At 36.2% G+C, this 23,304-nt stretch overlaps 1 protein-coding gene across 7 annotated transcripts in view; it reads right to left on the reverse strand.

Annotated features, from left to right (window-relative positions):
- MAP2 (microtubule associated protein 2) overlaps positions 1-23,304 on the reverse strand; it is a 302,956-nt gene that overhangs the window by 84,184 nt on the left and 195,468 nt on the right. For all 7 annotated transcript variants that reach the window (XM_088827874.1, XM_088827897.1, XM_088827891.1 and 4 more), the window contains one exon: positions 18,882-18,959. The gene's annotated coding sequence lies outside the window, so the exon portion shown is untranslated. The remainder of the gene's footprint in view (positions 1-18,881; positions 18,960-23,304) is intronic.

Below are 23,304 nucleotides of genomic sequence, written 5' to 3' on the forward strand. Positions count from 1 at the left end.
TTTTCAGATTGATTGTAAAATACCAATAAGGATGATTCATCCTTTTATTTTTTTCAGAATGATTCATTCTTCATCACACACCATGACTAATAAACAATTCACATCAAGAGAGCTGGTGAATGCATCATTATTTCTGATGATAATGGACGCAGAGCGCACAACAAGCCAGTGCTAGGGTACTGGTAGAATAAAATACAGTAATACAGATAAAGTATAGTTCCAGGCAAGTTGAAAATACCCAACAAATATTACCTTTTATTTGTTGTTATTGCTTTGCGGCTCTTATTTAAAAACTTTTAGCAACAGGATTCAATGTATGGTTTGCTACATATTGAAAAACTGAGGCCAGAGAGAGTAAATTATTTGACCAAGTTAGATTCTTCCAGGGAGATCTGGAATGAGAAGCCAAACCCACTAACATCCATTCCACTGCTACATCTTTCACCAAGCAATCAAACTGGTGGAATGAGGTACAGAAAAAGGATGCAATCCAGATAAGGACTCTAACTTCATATACCCATTCCACTGAAAACAATCTATTACATTAAACTGGGTAAGGAGCTTTATATTACTATGGTATATAACCTATATATCACAGTTGTATATATTTCTGAACTTTTTTCACATTATATAAAAGAACTAATAAATATAATATACATATCAGAAATGAATAGCTAAGTTATCCCTCTCTCAAAATAAAGCCATTTATGTTATAAACCATGAGCACCCCATCAAAAGACGGGAACTGCTTTTGTTAATTCATATATATATATATGACTGTATCACTTTGCTATACACCTGAAACAAACACAACACTGTAAATAAAATATAGTAAAATATAAAATAAAAATAAGTAACAGACCTTTGGGGCTTTACACCAAGTTAGAGTTAGCGATAACTTAGGTATGGCATTGGGTTTTTTTTCTTTTTGCAGTTTGAGGCAGTTGTAAAATAACAATGTAGCTTTTTACAACTGTGTATTCTATAGTATTTTTTCATTTGGTGAAATTTTAACTGTTAATGTTTTTGGCATTGTGCTTTGTACCATTTATTAAATAAAAACTAAAAAAAAAGAAATGAATAGTATTTAAATGCTCTGAAGCTTCAGCTTCTACTGATGATATTTCACTAAGGACCTACATACTAGAGATACAGTGCGATAAGTAATAGATTTCTAATCTGAAAATCAGGATTGAATGCTGGCTTTCTCATTTACTAGGTGTTCAAGCTTAGACATGAACAAAATCTGAGCATTACTTTCATAAGCATCAGATCACTAAACAGATAAATTTTGACCCCTACATCAGTAATTTTCTTTTACTATATAAAGAGAAATTCAGTCACAATAATTTTAATAAAATCTTCCTTAAGCATAAATTTAAGTACTAGGATAAGAGTTTAAGAGGAAACTGTCACTTGGAATTTGACAATTAACAATTTTGTTTCAAACTTTTTCAGTTTGAAATCTGATTCCAGACCTGTAAGACTTTGTCCAGTGTCACATAATAATACACTGTAAATCTCCTTTGGGTGCAAACCTAAGGACTATTCTGTAGAATTCCAGGTTGTCATAAGTATTTACTGACACCGTTACCAAATGAAGATCCTTTAGTTCTAGATACCTGAGAACCACCTTACAAGGAAGGCTCTAGTTGCGCATTAAAGGGGCTACAAATCTAAAAACAGCAATTAGTACTTGAGGACAATATGCTTCAGAGATTTCTTTAAAGGAGGTGGGAGCAGGGCCATGACCCAGGTAAACCTGGAGGCTGTGCTATATATCACAGAATAAGATGCTAGAATAAACCCCCCTAAAACCCCAAAAGTTGGAGAAGAAAATGGAAGTCCTGAAAAAAAAAAATGGTAGAGACTTGGAAGTTAAGGATTTATTTAAAAAGTAAATACTTGATGGTGTTCCATAAACGGGATATCCTTTTAGCTATTTAAAACAGAAGCAAGGATGAAGTCCTGCAAAATTATAAGCAAGATGCCACTGTGCTCTTTTCTGCCTCTTTGTCTGATCTGCTCAGTCCCTTTATCTTTTGATGAACAACTCCTCCTCCACAAACACATGCTATGTGACTGAAGCTCTGCCTCTGAACATGTTCCAATTACAGTCTTGTTCTAAATACACTAAGCGTATATGGCTTCTAGGATACTCAGTCACAGCATTTGTTTTCTGCACATCTTTGAATAAAATACACTCTTTGTCAACGGATGTTCTGAAGCACAAGCTGAATGCCTATCCTGTCATGAACATTATAGACTCAAGGGGATGTTGGCCCATATGACTTCTAAAATGTCTTCCAACTGATATTAATTCATTAGCCAGTTAATTGTTTGAGAAATGTCTCCCAAACATTAAAAGAAAGGCTCTAGATGTCATACGGAATGCACTAGGCATACAAGAAAAAACATATGGCCCTTATGCAGAAGGAGCTCACAGGCAAACCAACAAGAAAATGTCATGCTGTGATGCAGATAAGGACAAGAATCTGTGGAGGCACATGACAGTACTTACCACACTGGGAAGTCAATCAAAACTTCCCGGGGGAGGGAACATTGAGTTGAATTTAAAGGACAAGTAAGTTAGCCAAAGAATGGAGGGATGCTTTCTAGGAAGATAGAGCCTGGATGATCACAATCGCAAACTGTGTTATTTTTGAATTGGGCTAGGCAACACTTTCCAGGAAGATACCCATAATGAGCATTCTTCTGGCATCCCAAATTCCAGTTTTCACCCTGTGTTAGATGTTCCTCCCCATTCTGTCTTCATCAAGGAGCTGTGAGCTCTTGGAGGGAGAGCATTTCATATTTCCACTACCAACACCTAATATAGCGTGTGGCACAGAGTAGGCTTCATAACAAGTGTTTACTACACGAATGAATGAGGAACACATGTAAAGCAGATTGTTCACTGTGGTCCAGAGGTTAAGTGGGACCCAGGGAATTCAGGCTGACAGGCAAGGGTAGAAAAATTAAGAAGTGTAGTAAGCCATGCTTAGAATCCTCCTGAAAGCCAGAGGGCTCCCACAAAAGACATGTGACATAATCAAGTTTATTTTTTAGAATGATTGATCCAGCAATGGTATTAAAAGTGAATTGGAAGGATGCATGATTAAATGTGGAAGCAACTCTTAGAGAAAGTCACTTTTAAAAAGGAGCATCTAGACCTGGACTGTGGTGATGAGATTGGTATTGAAATGAGAGGGTAGATTCCATGTTCAAAATGTAATCAATTAAAACAAAACCTGTCTTCTTTTTACCAGACTGCTTATAAAGTTTCTCTATTGTATCTATCTTATCTATCTAGCTACCTATCTATTATATACCTATTTGCAAACCTTACTATCCATCTGTTTGTTGTGAGAAGCATCATGCTTTATACTAGTCTGACAGACAATTTATTATTTTCTTGAGTCTGGTTTGTAACTGAAGTTCAGATTTGTTAAGTTCAGTTATATACCATGCTCTGAAGAGTGCTCTTTCATTAGACTATACAGTGTTGGGAAATATTTTGCTTGATTTTTTATAAACACTGAAAAAAAGGATGAAATTCTTTTTTTTTTCCTTTGTTTTTATTCAGTGTGAACCTCATGAGGTTCTTTTGACGCCACTTTTAAAGTTTTCTTTATTAATTTTTTTCTTATTTGAAACGTGACAGTGGATTACAAAGACATATGGGCCTAGTTAGATCTGGATTCATCTGATGAGACATGGAAGCAAAGAAATGGAGAATATTGAGAAAAAGGGAGCCTGAATAGACTGAAGAACTGGACTTTTCCTTAAGAGGCACTATTAATAAATTCCTTTAACAAAGCATGTATTGAGCTCCCGTTTAATTTTCAGATTGCTATCAATTATCAGTTTATCTATTATGCTTTCTAGAATCTAATTAAATAACATTTGTTAAACACTAGGTTCACACCAAGAATTCTATTATACACTAAGAATATAAGGATGATTAAATTATGGCTTCTGGCCGCAGTTTACACTATACGGAAGAGGTCAGATGAATTTGAAATATACATGTTATAAGGTAACACAGTTAATGCAATGATAGAGGCCACGAATGGTGCTAAATGAATATAGATCTGAGTCATATATATTTGAAAAGAAAAATGGATAGATGCAAAATATTTGTATAACTTTCATTTTTAAATATACTAAACTGCATCCAGGGAGAGTCTAAAAATCTAGTTAATTATAATAAATGCTAGTTTTCTTCCAGGGAAAGGTAAACTATGAGTCACATAAAAGTAAAGTATGAGTCATATAAAGTAGAACAACATTTTTGCATTTTCTTTTTGGATTTGGAGCAGGCTGTGTGCCATGTTGTATCGTGTATCTGTAATTGTGACTCAGGAGAATTCTGAGGTAAGTTGAAAGTAACCTTGTTCACTCCATCAGTTGAGTTGGACCAAAAAAAAAAAAAAAAAGCTCAAGAAATCCTTATCATTTGGAATTCCTTCACAACTCATGCCTGATCCAATTGGGTCAGTCAGTCCTCATATACTGTTATGATTTCTCTCTCTGAGCTGACATATCTTTGTGTACCCTGGAGTGAATTCTAGAAATCAGTTTAACTTTAATGGCTTGTCACTCGTATTCTGCTAACCTTCTGGAATATGATGTGGCATAAATTTGCTAAATCCTCCAGGCCTGAAATATATGTAATAAATCTGTGTTTACGAGATGATTAAAAACTGAGCTGAAAAAAATTCAAGTAAAGAAATAGTCACAATGATTTGTCTACAAAGACAAATATTCCAGTCTTACATGTAGAAATCTTAATGCATGTACAGGCACTGATGTGGCAAAATTGTATGGTGCGCTAATAGGTAAAACTATCTTGATATAAAAATAGACCCATCATAGGCAATTAAGACAAATGGGACCTGGTCAAGAGCAAATAGACCATGATTTGTAATGTAAAAAATGTTAAATTAATTTTTAAGTGAAATACATTTCTATGATAGTCACACAAATTTTGAGGAAGCATATTAACTTTTAAAATATATTCTTTGAGCAGTGCTTACTTTTTATTAAACCCAATATAGTTTATATATAAACTATATAAACCCAATATATATATATAACCACTGCATTGAAAAGGAAGGAATTTTATGCTTTTTTAATGGCATAAGAAAACGGGAGAGAAGACAACAGATAAGGCCAATGATAAATCTCTGGGCAGGTTAGAAGTGTTGCTGGTAATAATATTTTCGAAATGGAAAGAAAGAAAGGGCCACTGTGGATTGGACCTCATCTTTCTGGGATTCGAAATGAATTGAGGCAAAAGGAACACAGCAGTAGTGTCTGAGCTTTAGGTTGGCACTCTTTGATTTTTAGATTTCTGATCTATACATCCAAGAATTCACCTTAGTATACTTACAGAAGCAATAGACAAATCTGGAGAATCTTCCTGTCTCTGGCACCATAATCTCTAAAACAGTTTTGAAATTCTCTTCAATGTTGAAGAACTTAGGTATCAAAAGTAAATCTACAGATTAAGAAATGGCTTCTCAGCAAGAAGCAAGCATATGGACTACATTCATTATCTTCTTTTTAAAGGTTGCACATGTGTGCCAAGTTGTTTAAGTCGTGTCTGACTCGTTGAGTCACTATGGACTATAGCCTGCTGGGCTCCTCTGTTCAAGGGATTCTCTAGGCGAGAATACTGGAGTGGATTGCCAAGACCTCATCCAGGGGATCTTCCCAACCCAGAGATCATCTCTGTATGTCTCCTGCATTGGCAGGTAGATAATCTTTACCACTAGCATCACCTCAGAAGCCCTCAATACAATAGATTTTTGTTCAAAATAAAGTTCATGAAATCTACCTGTATTTCTTAGGACAAAATAAAAGTCTTTACAGGAATAACTTATAAATAAGAAAAGAGACTGTCTCACTCATTCTTAACTAAAAGGAAAAAAAAAGTGATACAGTGCCTTAATCATGAGTAGAAAAGAGACATATGAGGTTAGAAAATGTTCTCTTCTGGTGAAATTTAACAATATGTACTGAACATCTATTATGTCACAGGCATGGTTCTAGATGCTGAGGATATGCAAATACTAGCAAGACTCAGAGGGCGGCAGAGCATGAGATGATTAAACAGCATCACTGACTCAATGGACATGAATTTGAGCAAAACCTGGGAGACAGTGGAGAACAGAGGAGCCTGGCAAGCTCCTCTCAAAGAGTCAGACACGACTTAGCAACTGAACAACAGCAAGATTCAGCTTTTGGTCTTTAGAAGGTATTGAGAGAAACCAACGTGTCAATGTATATTTAAGTGACAATATGATAAATGCCTTAACAGAGATAAACAGGGATTCTATGGAAGTTCCTATGAAATAAAAATGTCATGGGAAACTTCATAATGGCAAAATGTGCTTTCAATCTTCAATCTTCAGTCTTTCAATCTTCACAGTGGATAGTGGCATAATTCTAAGCACAAAATCAGCAATAATATGATGTTGGGGTAGAATAGAACTGGAAACATGCTAGAAAACATTAAAGCTGCTTCAGAATGCCAGAAACAGCAAGGGTCCAGATGAAGATCCTGTCAGGCTGTGTAGTACAAATTTTATCATTATGGTATCCCACTGAGAAACTTAAAACTGATAATGAATGATAAAATGAGCCATAGGAAGGGTTATAGAAGATTATGATCAGAATCAGGAAAAGCAGATAGTGGTCATAATGTGATAATAAATGAGAGGGCATATAGGAGTTTGAATTAAAGTAGTAGTAGTTGGATTGGAGATGGGGAAAGGATATAAGATATTTATTTTGAGACAAAGGTAAGTCACTCAGTGCCCCATAGATCATGCAAAATTCCCACCCTCATGAAAGTTACATTTTAATGAGGTAATAATACAGTAACCAAGTTCAGTTCAGTTGCTCAGTTGTGTCTGACTCTTTGAGACCCCATGAATCACAGCACGCCAGGCCTCCCTGTCCATCACCAACTCCCAGAGTTCACTCAAACTCATGTTCATCGAGTCGGTGATGCCATCCAGCCATCTCATTCTCTGTTGTCCCCTTCTCCTCCTGCCCCCAATCCCTCCCAGCAAGAGAGTCTTTTCCAATGAGTCAACTCTTCACATGAGGTAGTCAAAGTATTGGAGTTTCAGCTTTAGCATCAGTCCTTCCAATGAACACCCAGGACTGATGAACACCTAGTTAAAATATTAAACTTAATATGAACTAAATATTAATTTATATTAAATTACTTAACCTCATATGTCACATATTTAATATAAAATTTAAAATGAGAAGATAACAGGGCAAGAGGAAACCACTATTTTCTGTAAGGTGGTCAGAGAAACATCTCTGAGGAGATGAGTTTGGAGCAGAGCCTTAAATAACATGGAGGATATATCAGCTATTTAAAGAATCAGATAAGGATGCTCCAGGAAAGAGGTGGTGCTGTAAATACAGAGGCTTTGGGATGTGAATTAATTTCTTATGTTTGAGGCTGACTTGGAGTAAGATTCAGGAAGAGTGCTATGAGCACTAAGCGGAGCCAGGTTGTGTAAGATCCTTCAGAACTTGGGTCAAGAGTTTGGATTTATTTCTAAGGGGGAGAAATGGGGAAACATTGATCAAAGGGTACAAACTTTCAGTTATAAGACCAATAACATCTGGGGATCCAAATACTCTATATTGTATACTTTGAAGTTGTTAACAGAGTAGATCTTAAATGTTCCCACCATAAAAAGTAAATGATTCCCTGGTGGCTCAGACAGTAAAGAATCTGCCTACGATGCAGGAGACCTGGGTTTGATTCCTGGGTCGGGAAGATCGCCTGAAGGAGGAAATGGAAACCCACTCCAGTATTCTTGCCTGGAGAATTTCATGGGCAGAGGAGCCTGGCAGGCTACAGTACATGAAGTCACAAAGAGTTGGATACGACTGAGTGACTAACACACAATTATATGGGGTGATGGAGGTGACAGTTAATGCTCTGGTGGTAATCATTTTGCAATACGTAAATGTATCAAATCACACTGAATACTTTAAATTTACAGTATTCATTCCACTGTTAAATGTCAATTATGTTTCAAAAAAGCTGGAGAAAAAGTATGATGAGAAGCCTTTGCAGAATTTTGAGAAGGGTGGTAAGAAATTTTTAAATACCTTATGGCTGCTGTGTGGAAGGTAGACCACAGAAGGGAAAACAGGGGAAACAGAGAGGCAAGTAGAAGACTACAGCAGTCATCATCTGAGAGGGGATGGCAGTTCTGACCACAGGGTGCTAATAGGATAAGCAGATTCCGGACACCAGAAACAACAGAGGCAAAAGAGACCTGCCATGATTTAAACTCTTTTGAAAAATAAGAATTAGGAGGATTTTCAATGTATCTATGTAAAAATATTTAAAATAGAAAGATACACCATGTTCTTGGGCTGGAAGAATCAATACTATTAAAATGATTACACTACCCAAGGTAATCTACAGATTCAATGAAATCCCTAATTAGAATACCAATGCCATTTTTCACAGAACTAGAAAAAAGAGTTTTAAAATTTGTTTGGAAACACATAAGATCCCACATAACCAAAATAATCTTGAGAAAGAAGAACAGAGCTTGAGAAATCACACCCCTTGATTTCAGACTATACTATAAAGTTATAGTAATCAATACAGTATGATAATGGCAAAAAACAGACACAGATCAATGGAACAGAACAGAAAGCCCAGAAATAAACCCACACGATTAACCTATGACAAAGGAGGCAACAACATACAGTGGAGAAAGAAAGTCTCTTCAATAAGTAGTGCTGGTAAGACTGAAAGGCTACAAGTAAAAAAAGTGAAATTAGACCATTTTCCAAAACCAGATTAAAAAACAAACAAACAAAAAAAAAACAATGGCTACAAGACCTAAATGTAAGACCAGACACTACAAAACTACTAGAGGAAAACAGGCAGAACACTCTTTGATATAGACTGCAGCGATATATTTTTGGCTCTGTTTCCTAAACTAAAGAAAACAAAAGCAAAAACAAAGGGGATTTAATTAAATTACATAACATAGTTAACTCAGTTCTGTAATGAGAAAATTATATAAAAATTATACATCAGTATGTTACTTCCCTATATAGCTTCATTGAAAAATTTCCCTGCTCTCATGTTTCATTCAAACAATCTTTCTGTAGTGTATATTTAAATGATCCATAGTTGGTAAATGTCTGTATATTATAATTGAGTGTGCATGTATATTATGTTACATTATCTTAAATTACTCTGCTTTTCAATTTCTCTTCCTTTTCAAACAAAGCTTCCTTTAGAATTCTTAGGCTTCAAAGGCAAGACTCACTCAAGTTGTAAACAAAAAGGAATACATAAACCCCAAACAAAAAGGCTTACATGCTGCTTCCCAGTAGCAAGAACTTTCTAGTATCACAGTGGTCTGTCTTGGAAAAAACGTCTTTTTGATTGTTTTGGCCCTTTGCTCTTCATTCAAGATTGATTACTACCAGATCTTTCCTAGAGCTTGGCTCACAATGGTTTTAAATGAGTCAAGCTTTGGCACCCCCTCACTAAAGTATTTGCTTTAGTGAATTCCAAATTTCTCTTACAGAGACTACAACTGTCTCAGAATCAAACTGCCTTCTGTAGTAATTACTGAGCACATGGTACAACTGGAATCTTTGACATTCATTTTAAAAAAGTGGGTATGTATGGGAAGGTGGGTGAGAAAAGAAAAAGAGTAAAAAAACGAATCATAGGAAATTAGCATGTTTAAGTAAATCACTGCTCAGAAAGATCTGACAGAGACACTCAGAAGGGATCAGCCTGCAGGTTCAGCCAAGATGGATTTTTGCTTATCACTTTTCATTCTTCTTACACCTTAAATTGTTTTTCTTGTAGGAAGAACTATTTTTATTAGGGTATCTTCATTTTAAAATGTTCTCTGATGCCATGAGAACTTGGTTAAATTGCTACCAATTCGCAAAGCAAAAAGGAGTTTTAACCTTCAAGGAAAATCAGTGATCATACACTTATTACAACGCAGTATGTACATGAAAACACAAGTGTTCCATAGTCACAGGAACCTAAAACTTTGTGACAGAATAATTAGCAGATAATTAACTAAATATTCTACAAAACTGAATGATTTTTATACAATACCATAACACCATATTCCAGTCACATAAAATAATCAGATGCATGGCTATCCTCCACATAAATGACAATATTTACTACTCTCCAAATAAACAGTACTGCCAAAACAAATGAAAAACATAATATGGGGCCTTTTCATTCAAATATCAAAATTCTTTAAAAATTTTTGCAAAAGTGGAAATTTTCCTCAATATTATATCTTTACTTATTTTTTCTTGAAAAGGACACCTTTTTCAGTTCAAAATGAGTTTTTATTTGACTATCTCAATTCATGTCTCTTTATAATGCATTTTAGAAACTTACCAGAATACAAATATTAATTTTGTTCTACAAAAGAAGTGAAAGTCGCTCAGTTGTGTCCAACTCTTTGCGACCCCATAGACTTCACAGTCCTTGGAATTTTCCAGGCCAGAACACTAGAGTGGGTAGCTGTTCCTTTCTCCAGGGGATCTTCCCAACCCAGGGGTCAAACCCAGTCTCCCACATTGCAGGTAGCTTCTTTACCAGCTGAGCCACAAGGGAAGCCCTTAGCAAGCAGCTATTGAAGAAAACCAATAGTGGTATCAGGCACTATGCTTTTTGAGTCATTATCCTTTTGGATACAACATTCATTTCTATAAGGAGGGCTTTTAAAAATATCTCATTTGTATACTACCATAAGTTTTAATTTTGATAAACTGATGTATTTACATTTACTATTTTAACATGATATTGAAATTATGATACATAGTTTTATCTCTACATATGATAGCATCTATTCTTGCCAGGGCTTGAAATATTTGATCTAACTGGTCAAATACATTAATTCTATAGACAGATTTTCCTTTGGAGCCTACTGGCAGTTTATCAAAATCTCTTTCCTTAGCACACAGTAGGATTACATTTCCCAACCTCCCTTGCACTTAAATGTGGCCACATGACCCAGCTCTAACCAATGAAATGTGAGCAGGCATAATTTGTCTATCTAAAGCTGAAACTCCAATACTTTGGCCACCTCATGCGAAGAGTTGACTCACTGGAAAAGACTCTGATGCTGGGAAGGATTGGGGGCGGGAGGAGAAGGGGACGACAGAGAATGAGATGGCTGGATGGCATCACTGACTCAATGGACATGAGTTTGAGTGAACTCCGGGAGTTGGTGATGGACAGGGATGGCGTGCTTTGATTCACGGGGTCACAGAGTCGGTCATGACTGAGTGACTGAACTGACTGAACTGAGGCTTTGCTCATACACACTTCCATGTGCTCCTCTGTGGTATTTTCCCTTCTACCAGTTTAATGGAGACAATAACAAAGCAAAGCCATAAATAAAAGGAGTCTGGATGCCGGGCTGACTATGAAGAGGTAAGACATCCTCCCAACTCAAATACTCAGCCAGGACTGTTAAATGAACAATAAATAAAGTTGTAACACACTTTTGAATCTAGTTTTTTTTTTTTTTTTTTAGCAATTAGCCAATCCTAACTAATGTACTTAGAGAAAAGTTGGAAGAAATATATAATGAGATTAGAAAAAAAAGGATGAGACTAATAGAAGTGACAGGGTTAAAAGAAACAAATTTCACTAACCATCCTCTATCTGCTGCCTGCACAACAGATCCCAACAGCAGCTAGGACAGGTCATGCCTGCTCCTCCTATATTACCTTCTTCACACCCCTCTCTTTTTCTGGTATGGACGGAGCAAAGAGCCCAGCCATCAAGTTAGTCCTATTCTAATGCCTGCCTTGTGGCCAAGGTGGAGAAAAAATTTGCAACTATTTTCAGAGAATCTTAGGACAGACTGATATTTGCCAAGGACAAAGTGAAAGCACTGCCTTTCTTGAGATGGTAGAAGTTAGAAGACTTTACATCTGGTCTACTTCCTGTCTCCACAGCCCCTCTTCATTCTCCCTCAGTCAGTTCAGTTCAGTCGCTCAGTCGTGTCCGACTCTCTGCGACCCCCTGAATCACAGCACGCCAGGCCTCCCTGTCCATCACCAACTCCCGGAGTTCACTCAAACTCATGTCCACAGAGTCGATGATGCCATCCAGCCATCTCATTCTCTGTCGTCCCCTTCTCCCGCCCCCAACCTTTCCCAGCATCAGAGTCTTTTCCAGTGAGTCAACTCGCCGCATGAGGTGGCCAAAGTATTGCAGTTTCAGCCACAGCATCAGTCCTTCCAATGAACACCCAGGATTGATCTCCTTTAGAATGGACTGGTTGGATCTCCTTGCAGTCCAAGGGACTCTCAAGAGTCTTCTCCAGCACCACAGTTCAAAAGCATCAATTCTTTGGCGATCAGCTTTCTTCACAGTCCAACTCTCACATCCATACATGACCACTGGAAAAACCATAGCCTTGACTAGATGGACCTTTGTCAGCAAAGTAATGTCTCTGCTTTTTAATATACTATCAAGGTTGGTCATAACTTTCCTTCCAAGGAGTAAGCATCTTTTAATTTCATGGCTGCAATCAGCATCTGCAGTGATTTTGGAGCCCCCCAAAATAAAGTCTGACACTGTTTCCACTGTTTTTCCATCTATTTCCCATGAAGTGATGGGACCAGATGCCATGATCTTTGTTTTCTGAATGTTGAGCTTCAAGCCAATCTTTTCACTTTCCTCTTTCACTTTCATTCTCCCTCAACATCTCCTTAAATATTACCTTGCAGAATCACAGTGTCAGCTTCTTCCTTCCTTCTGACTATAAACATACTTTTTTTTTCTATCCATAACAATCACACACACACAAAAGAAATGACAATTAAAAAACAACCACAGTCATAAAACTTGTTTTGTAACTCTGTTAACTTGAGTTATAGCTCATTTGTTTTTTACCTCTTTAACTCCTCATTTATCCTATTCACTCTTTCAGTCATTATTTACTAATTATTTATTGTTGTTATTAGCTATTAACAAAAATGTATTAAATATTGGTTTGTTTCAAATCTAATAACATGGTTCTGGAGGCACAAATATAACAAAGACAAAATGCTTGCCTTTGACGATTATACAGAACTGAGGAAAAAGACAGATGAAAATAATTACAGAGCAAGATGATTTTTTTGTAGTCTAGATACAATTAAAGGGCTATGAAAGTGCTTTCTCTCTCAAAAGGCACAATTAACACTACCTTTCAGGCTGGAGAAGAAAGCTTCATAGAAGGAATGACATTTGAATTGAAAAGACAGGCTTTTATAAGTCAAACAAGGGGAAAATGAATATTTAGGTAGAAATAACAAAGGCAATAAGCAATGGAGACAAACATGGTGTACAAAGAGAAATAATTGAAGCTGAAGAAGCAACAAGTAGTCTGTTGTGGTTAGAATGAAGGAAAGAAAGAGAGGGACTGGAGGTTTTCCAAAAGGGGCTACTTAGAGTCCTATTTTGAAGAGTCTTACTGAGCTTGAAACTTTATATTACAGAAAACTTTTCAGAAGGGGAGAGAAATGATCTGATACATATGAAGAAGCTTCATGGTGGAAAATCGGATTATGTAAGAGTCAGAAGATGGAAACTCATCAAAGGTTCAGATAAATGCTGCTGTTGGTCAGTTGCTCAGCTGTCTGACTCTTTGTGACCCCGTGGACTGCAGCACACCAGGCTTCCCTGTCCTTCACTATCTCCCAGAGTTTGCTCAAACTCATACCCATCGTCAGTGATGCCACCCAGCCATCTCATCCTTTGTTGCCCTCCTCTCCTCCTGCCCTCAGTCTTTCCCACTGGAGGCCCGTGCTGAAGGGGTTAGTGTTCAGCACGTGCATTATAAAGCACTTCAGTGACCAGAAAAGAATTTTCCCTCTTCTGCTTGGGCAAAAATTAGATTTCTTATTGGCTTTCACTCCTTCCCCAAATTGACTGAGAAAGGCTACTGCAATAGTTCTACAGAATTTTCTGAAGGCAACCATCTTTTAAGAATTCCCACAGTAAGCCTCCCTTATTAAGGAACTTGTAGTCATGGCCAATTGAAAGGACTAAATACATAATAACCATTACTTTTATTCCAAGCATTAGAAAAAGTGCCCATCAGACCCAAAATTTTGTCTTTTCCTATCTCCATCCAGCCAAACTGTGAAAAGGCCGGACTTAATAACAGCATCCTCTGAACAAGAACTACAGCCTTTTGACAGCAGGTGGTTCCCACCTCTGCCTACAGAATTGCAGCCCAAACAATCTGCTCAGAATTGCAGAGAACTCAGTAGAATGTGCTTATGACTCAGGCTATTAAGTAGGAGGACTGTTATTGTTATTTTAACTCATGCCAGAGTATGTGGGCGATTCGCCCTCTTTCTGTCTCGAGTTAACCAAGAGACATCCCTCTTCAAAACTTAACCCCTGGAATAGATTCTTACTCAGAGCTAGAATGGTTTGGGATCTGGGTACGCCTGCCAGCTGATAGTAGAGATTAGAAAAGGCTTTCATACAGGGAACATCTGATATTCTAACTTACCAAATTTAATCCTAAATTTACTTTTAGAATGCTTAAATCTGCCTTTAAAATTATTTGCATAGAGTGCCATGGACCAGAGCTGAATGCTGATGAGACAGTAGTCAGCACAAGTCAAAGGTACTTGTTTTCAGAAAGGATGGTGAAAATAGCAGGTCTTCATTTGCTTTCCCTTAACTGTTAGGGTATCGTGGTCCTACTGTTTGTTTTTCTCTTGCCAAATGTTCTCAACAGTGTAAATACTCATCAAGTGCTGCTCCTAAGGAATACTGTAAAAATGAAACAAAAAAATCACCCTATTTTTATAGAATATTGTCTTAAAGGATAAACTTCACCCAACAACATTTCAGGAAAAGGTGTAAATCTATCCTGAAGGTATAGAAATATCAAAGAAATGTTAGGCTGTGGCAAATATTAATATTATTAGGTAGACAAAAGATGTCTTCTGACTATTAAAGACAGCCAATGGTGAATTCTGAATAAGACAGTCATATCAATTGATTCATAAAAGATCAGACTATGTGAACAATAGATTATACAAGAGCAAAACTGAGCGTAGGAGGCTATTGCATTAGCTAAGGTGAGAGAGTGTGGATTCCAACAAACAGGTAAAGACAATCAGAAATGGTTCGATTCTGGACAGAGATGAGTTTGTTACTGTTACTATCTGTGATGAGGCTTAATTAGGTTAAATGGCAACCCACTCCAGTGTTCTTGCCTGGAGAATCCCAGGGACGGTAGAGCCTGGTGGGCTGCCGTCTCTGGGGTCGCACAGAGTCGGACACGACTGAAGCGACTTAGCAGCAGCAGCAGCAGCAGCACTATGCCCCTAATAGGTAGTGGAGTCCAGAAATAATGCAACTGTCAGGGTTGTTTACTATACTCTAAATGTTTACATGGGGTTTTTGTGTAAAAAGATGCTGATATTAAACGAAGTAGTAAGACTTAAATGTCAGAGAGATATATCAATCTTTATATTAAGAATTACATGTATTAAGTTCGAAACATTCAATTCTAAATTTTACAAAATAATCAGTAATACTAGCACATGATTACAAAGATTTTGACATTTACAAAGCATTTTCACTCCTATTATCCTATTCAGTGTTAAGATAGCATAGCAAAATAGAGATATCTATTAGTTACCTTTATGGGATCACTGAAGGCTATTCTCAATAGCCTGTTTTTCTCTCTGGGTAGATATGGTGCCTTCCTTACTTTTCTCACATCAGTCCCCTCAACTATTTTTTTTTTTTAATTTTTAAAATTAATTTATTTTTTTATTGGAGGCTAATTATTTTACAATATTATATTGGTTGGTTTTGCCATACATTGACATGAATCTTTTAAAAAACGATTCTAATATTATTGGTGGAATAAATGAAACTGCTATTTATGCATCAAACAGGTTATGTTTCCCCCATTGTTCTTCTGGTAGGCAGCTTTGAAGTCTGAGACAGATGAATTTGAATCTAGGCTATGCAACCACATATAATCTTAGTAAGTTTCCTGAAATATATGGGCCTCAATTTTCCATCTGCAAAATTGCATTGCATTCATGACCTGCAAGCTGTACAGTAAATCTTACATGTATTTATATTTGCCCAGCAAAGGTTAGTTTATCTCTTCTTTTTCTCCCAACCCTCAGAGTAGTAATTTATTCCCTTCAGGAAACAGAACAGTGCAAGTGGGGTCTCTTTTCTCCACACCCTCTCCAGCATTTATTGTTTGTAGATTTTTCTGATGAGGGTCTTTCTGATCAGTGTAAGGTGATACCTCATTGTAGTTTTGATTTGCATTTCTCTAATAATTGGTGATGTTAAGCATCGTTTCATGTGTTTGTTGGTCATCTATATGTCTTTGGAGAATGTCTGTGTAGGTATTCTGCCCATTTTTTGATTGAGTTGTTTATTTGACATACTGGGGGAATAAGAGGGTGGGACGAATTGAGAGAGTTGCACTGAAACATATATATTACCATATGTAAAGCAGATAGATAATGGGAAGTTGCTATATAACACAGGGAGCTCAATCCAGTACTCTGTGACAACCTAGAAGGGTGGGATAGGGTCGGGGTAGGAGAGGGATTCAAAAGGGAGGGGATGGTTGATTTACACTGTTGTACAGCAGAAACCAACACAACATTGTAAAGCAATTATCTTCCAATTAAAAATAAATTTTAAAAGAAAATAAAAAAATATAAAATATTTAATGTCTATAAATCTTACTGGTATATATTGATATTTCTTTTACCTTAAATGAACTATTAAATTTAATGTAGTGATAGATAAAAATAAGAAAAAAATCCTTTTTTAAAAGTTTTTCTTATGATTATTGAAGGGAATATGAACAATTAATATGGGTCAAACAAGAATGTTTTTCTTTTATGCATCTTTTAAATTTCAAAGGCAATATTTACCTTTGTAAATATTACCAAATATTGTATTTGGGAATAGTCAGTATTTCATCTATGGAGAAATAAAACATTGTAATTATTGCATTATGGCAAAAGCAGTAAAAAATATGAATACCGTTACTAAGCAAGCTACTTAGAGCCAAAAAAAAAAAAAAGCCCATAACCAAAAGTTTTTCTAATAGGAAAAAAATGAAACAGAAACAGAATTGGCATGATATCACATATTAAGATATTTGGATCTCTTATAAAATTCAAGAGATGCTTTGAAAGGCACACTTAAGCCATTTTAGCATTAAATCTTCCAAACGTTGAAAGTTATTTAGAAATAAATAACAATACTGAGCACCAGATGACTAAAACGTTAAAATGAGTCAATTGTACGACAGAATGAGTCAATCAGATCATGTATTAACATGGCTGAATCTCTAAATACAGTGCTGGGTGAAGGCAAGGTACAAAAGAATATCTGCAGTATGACACCATTTATGTAAATTTTCAAAATGTAAATGATCCTATGGAATATTATCTCATATATATGTCATTAAAGTCAGGAAGTCATTAAACACAGGAAAGCTATATTATCTTCAGGGTTGTGACACATTTTAGGAAGAAAGGAAAAGTTTATTTCTTCAGAAAAGATTTCATCAAAGCTGAATGCTAGCATGTTTTCAAATTCATGGGGCTGATGCTTGGGTATTTATCATAATATTTCCTGTGTGTGTGTGTATTTGTGCTCAGTCACACAGTCATGTCTGGCTCTTTTGTGACTCCACAGACTACAACCCACCAGACTCCTCTGTCTATGGGATTCTTCAGGCAAGAATACTGGATTGGGTTGCCATTTCCTTCTCCAGGCAATCTTTTCCAACACAGGGATTGAACTCATGTCTCTTTGTGCCTCCTGCATTGGCAAGCAGAATCTTTATCCCTGCACCACTGGGAAGTCCCAATATTTCCTATATTTCACATTGAAAATTTTGTACATTTTCTTGATTAAAAATAATAGATAATGAAAGCAGTAAAATTCATATTGCTATGGCCAATTTAAGATTGTATATTCAGTAGTTCCAGCAGCAAGAAATTTAATGAAAATGCATTTTTCAACTCCTAGAATAAGAAATCATTCATCTTTACTTTTTCGGTAATATTATTCTGCTTTTATCATAGGAATTGAGTCTAAAGAAAGATATGAAATCAAACAAAATATTCTTTCTGCTTGTACACTGAGCTAAAATGTTCCTTCATTTACTTATGCAAAAATTGTAAAGTAACAAGTACAAACATCAAATACATTTTGTCTGTCATGACTTTTGTGGTAAATGTGTTGTAATTTTTCTTCCTTAAATTCAGATAGAACCAACTCAAAACAAAGGAGAATCTGATAACTAGACATTTCTATCACAACCAGCCTCATAATAATATCTGGGCTGATACCTTCCCCAGTGACTTGCTCCCAGACCCAAGTATACATCCTTAGGTGAATCTCTACCACCACCTGCCTCCTTTCTCTCTGCCTCATGCCCCACATCCTTATAGCTACTCACAGGGCTTTTACAGGTTTAGTTAATATGAGATAAGTCACGTAGGACCACACCTGGCACATAGTAAGTGTTGGGTAAACACTGTTGGTTTTGTTAGCCATAGCAGGAGAGACAGGCTTAATTCAATCCTCATTTCAGAGAAATATTTTTTGTTCTTTTACTATGAAAGCATTCAAAACATTACAAAGGGCCATTTTAATAATCCTAAATCTATGAGCTATAAAAGGCATGTATATTTTCCCTTATTAAAATGAACTAAAATTTATTTAATAAAGATTTTTAAAAAATACAGTTAATAAGTGGTTATTTTTCACAATTATGTGTAACTCTTTTACTTTAGAAAGGTTAGGGTCTTACCTGTTCAAAGAAGTGGTAAAATGGTAAAGTTCGTTGTATTGTGTTCTCAAAGGGTTGATAATATGTTCTGGTTTCTTTCTGTAAAAAACAAAAAAGAATTTAGGAAATTAATAATTTAATCTCTGGTCCATGTGTTACAATTACATTATGTAGGTCAATATCAAATTCAACTCATGGCTTTACTCTTATATTGTGTAAATATGACACTATGAGATGAATTTCATGATGGTTCTTAATAGTTATACACTGAGCATTTACAAAGAGCAAGGTCCTTTTCTGAGTGTTTCGAATAGAGAAGTAAAAATGCTAACTGTTGCAGACTTTTTTTACTTTTTAGCTTCACTCCAGTGAAAAATATTTAAAATATTTTAATATAATTAAATTTTATTATAATAAATAATATTTTAAATTGTTTTCAGCTAAGAAATAACAGGCCATTGTAATCTCTCCCGAGAGAATATATTCATCCTGGTAAATCATTAATTATGTCCAGTAAGCTTTAAAGGACTGGGCCTTTAGCCCAGTCTGCATTGATTCTCTACAGCCAGGCTGGAAGGCAGTTTTTTTTTTAATCAACTAATTACGTTTTCTTTCTAGAGTACTAAACTTATTTTGACATTCAGGATACTAAAAGTCATTCTGTATTAGTAGTTCTGCTTAGAATTCCATTAAATGCAAGGGGCAGAACTGAGACCCATTTTTAAGTTGTGCTCTCTTACAATTGAATTGTGGTGCTGGAGAAGACTCCTGAGAGCCCCTTGGACAGCAGAAAGATCAAACCAGGCAACCCTGAAGGAAGTCAACCCTGAATATGCACTGGAAGGACTGATGCTGAAGGTGAAGCTCCAATACTTTGGCCACCTGAGTGAAGAGCCAACTCATTGCAAAAGACCCTGATGATGGGAAAAATTGAGGGCAGGAGGAAAAGGGGATGAAGAGGATGAGATAGATGGATGGTATCACCAACTCAATGGACATGAGTTTGAACAAAGTCTGGGAGATAGCAAAGGACAGGGAAGTCTGGTGTGCTGCAGTCCATGAGGTCACAAAGAGTTGGACACAACTTAGTGACCAAATGAAAACCTATTTTAAAATAGGTAACTAAAGCTACACATCTCTGTGTTTCTTCACCAAGGCTTATGTGATTTCACACCTGGTAAAACAGACCCCAACACATTCTCAAGGAAGATGCTGCTCTAATAGTAAGGAGCCCTCAGAATCAAACCGATAACTATTAACTCTTCTTAAAGACCCAGAAGAAAGGGCAAACTTGGAAAGACATAGAACAGGGCGTTCAGTTCTCTGTGATTCCTCAAAGAAAAATGTGTATATGGACATAGACAGGGGTTTGATGCAAAAGTGACAAATATTGACCAGGTAAGGACCTGTATTAAGTGCTTTTACATATATAAGTCACTTAATCTGCAGGAATTCACATACAATGTACAGTAGCAAACAAATCTATTAATGTACATTAAAGATAGAAAAGCTTAACATTTTAAAAATGAAGAAAATTCTGCAGGCAGGAAGAAATATAGTAGAATTCTCCATTCCCTCAAATAACTTAATAGATATTTTAGGAAAAAAAACATTCAACTACCCAGAACTCTGTACACAGCTATCCTTTTTTTAGTCTTGCTCAGTGATTCTCAAATTTGGAATATATAAATATATATATATAATATTATATACAATAAGACTCTATTATATAGAGTTCTGTACACAATAACAAGACTAAAGAATTTTAAAGGGTAGTTTTGATCAAAAGCAAGTGAAACCTCATAGGCTGATTTCAGAACAAAATAAAAATGGTAAACCAGCTCTGGACTGTGTTCATAAAGAGTCTTTGGGTAATTAATCAATGAATACTAAATAAAGTATCATCCTTTATTTCTTCTTTAAATTCCTTCTTTTCCTTCAATATTTTTTTTTAACTTAAAAAAACAATTTATTTATTTGGCTGCTTATGGTCTTAGCTAAGGCATGTGGGATATTTCATTGTGGTACATGGACTCTCTAGTGGTTGGCAGGCTCCCCAGCTGAAGTGCACACGCCTAGCTGTTCTACAGCATGCAGGATCCTAGTTCCCCAACCAGGGATCAAGCCTCTGTCCCCTGCATTGCAAGACAGACTCTCAACCACTGGACCCCCAAGGAAGCCCTTCCTTAAATTCTTCAATGTGCATATTTTTTTCATTTCATCTTTATGATCCTCAAATCAACGTGCACACATACACAATTATATATGTGTGCATGTATATTTTCAGTTCAGTTCAGTTCAGTTCAGTCGCTCAGTCGTGTCCGACTCTCTGCGACCCCATGAATCACAGCACGCCAGGCCTCCCTGTCCATCACCAACTCCCGGAGTACACTCAAACTCATGTCCACAGAGTCGGTGATGCCATCCAGCCATCTCATTAGGAATTCTATAGAACAGAGGTCAACTAACTATGGTCCACGGACCAGATCCACCCTGATGCTGCCTGTTTTTCCTAACATAGTGTTCTGGGCACACAGCCATGTCCATTCATTTCCTTGTTGTCTACGGCTGCATTCATGCTCCACTGCCAGAGCAGAGCAGTTGTGACAGACTGTGTGGTACTTCGTATATTTATATATCATCCTAAATATTACTATCTGGCCCTCCACAGAAAATATATGCTTACACCTGTTATCAAGGGACATGCTTGTCATTTGAGTAACACTAAAAACAATATTAAAAAAAAAATCTCCTGGCCTTTAAAGTTTTTTCCAAAAATTAACTCAATAGTTATATATGAATGAGAGAAATTCCAGCCTTAAACACTTAAAAGCTAATTTCACTCCGCAGGAATTGGAGAATTATTGGCCATAGCATGAGATGATTATTGGAAAGCTGAACGTACCCAGTATTCATTCATCATAAAAATAATGCCCCATTTACCCATCATCCATATTTTTGTGGAGTTTCTTGCTTTATTATAAAATTAAAATGACTATCTTTTTTCTAGGCTTTATTTTATGAGAAAAGATAAATGCCATTTGGGAATTATTCTTAAAAGCAACTTATGGCCTATCCCATAAGGCACATAAACTTGAATAGCTATTTTAAATGAACATAGGCAGTTAGAGGTGATCACTTTTATTCCATGTTAAAAGGTTTAAATTAGCAGAGTTTTTGTTAAGAATATTATTTTCCATACTTTCAGTATTTGATACAGTGGCTGAAACATCCCTAAAATAATCCTAGCAAATGCTTATATGGCATTTATTAATCTGCCAGACATTCAGACAATGTTCCAAGTACTTCATATACATTAATTCACTTATTCCTCTCTAACACCCTCTAAGTAGGCAACTCTTATTCTCCCCATTTTACAGATCAGAAAATTGAGGCGAAGACAGTTTAAATGCCCTTCCCAGCATGATACAGCCAGAAAGTGGCCAAGCCTTTCAGACTTGATAGACCCCAAGAGTTGGTTTCAGGTATTCAACTCTGGTTAAGGACAAGTTCAACCATAAAGGCTTTGCAGCTTCTCTGAAAAGTACTTCATCTATGGAAAATTGCAATTTACTGAAACTACTTAGCACATCTATTATTCAATATATTCAGCTTCTTGAACAAACTGAAATTTACTCAGTTGCTCCACTGATGGTTTCAGGTTTGCTTATGCCACTTTCCAGAACCACTTAGAACTGGATTTGAACATTGTTGAGAATCATGACTGACACCTGACAAGGTCAACTGATTGACAACAAGATATAAGGGCTAGCCTACATGTGATAGAGAACAGGATGTGCACTGGCTTCACAAAGTAAGATGAGTGTATCATTGAAGGAGGAACCCAAGACAAACACTTGTTCAGCTATAAACAATTCAGCTTTTATCAGGTGGGTTATTCAGATAAATAGGATGTGCAGATAGCGCACTTAGGCTGCATATAATATACATTTAGCTGTGGTATATTTATATGCAAGGTATGTGACACCTATAGGGTTGAAATTAGAATGATAAATTGATGTAGACTTTCAGAATCTCATGGAGAAAATATTGCCAAGGTGTGCTTTTCCAAATGATACAAGAACCCACGTTTCATTCAGCAATAAAATAATGATGAAATCTTTCCTGGATTGCTAGACCAGAGTATACTTTTCATTAACCTTTGAAATACATTCTAGCATTAAGTTTTACTTGGTTATTTTTCATGTTTTGACAGACTTTTGTCAGATAACCTAAACACTGAGATGCTTGAGATTGCTGGAATCTTGAAAAGCGTTTCTGCAGGCTAAGCTTAACCTCATCAGCTAGTGTTAGCTCTCAAATAAACTAATATTAACATTGTTCTCCACCTCTATCAATATGCTTTATGAGATTTTGAATAGTTCATGTAATTCAGTGCACTTGTCCAGGATAACAAGATTTCAACTAAATGGCCAATACCGCT

Source organism: Moschus berezovskii, chromosome 2 (assembly GCF_049115385.1).
Source record: "Moschus berezovskii isolate FMDL1 chromosome 2, NW_MosBer_1.0, whole genome shotgun sequence".
NCBI classification, from domain to species: domain Eukaryota; kingdom Metazoa; phylum Chordata; class Mammalia; order Artiodactyla; family Moschidae; genus Moschus; species Moschus berezovskii.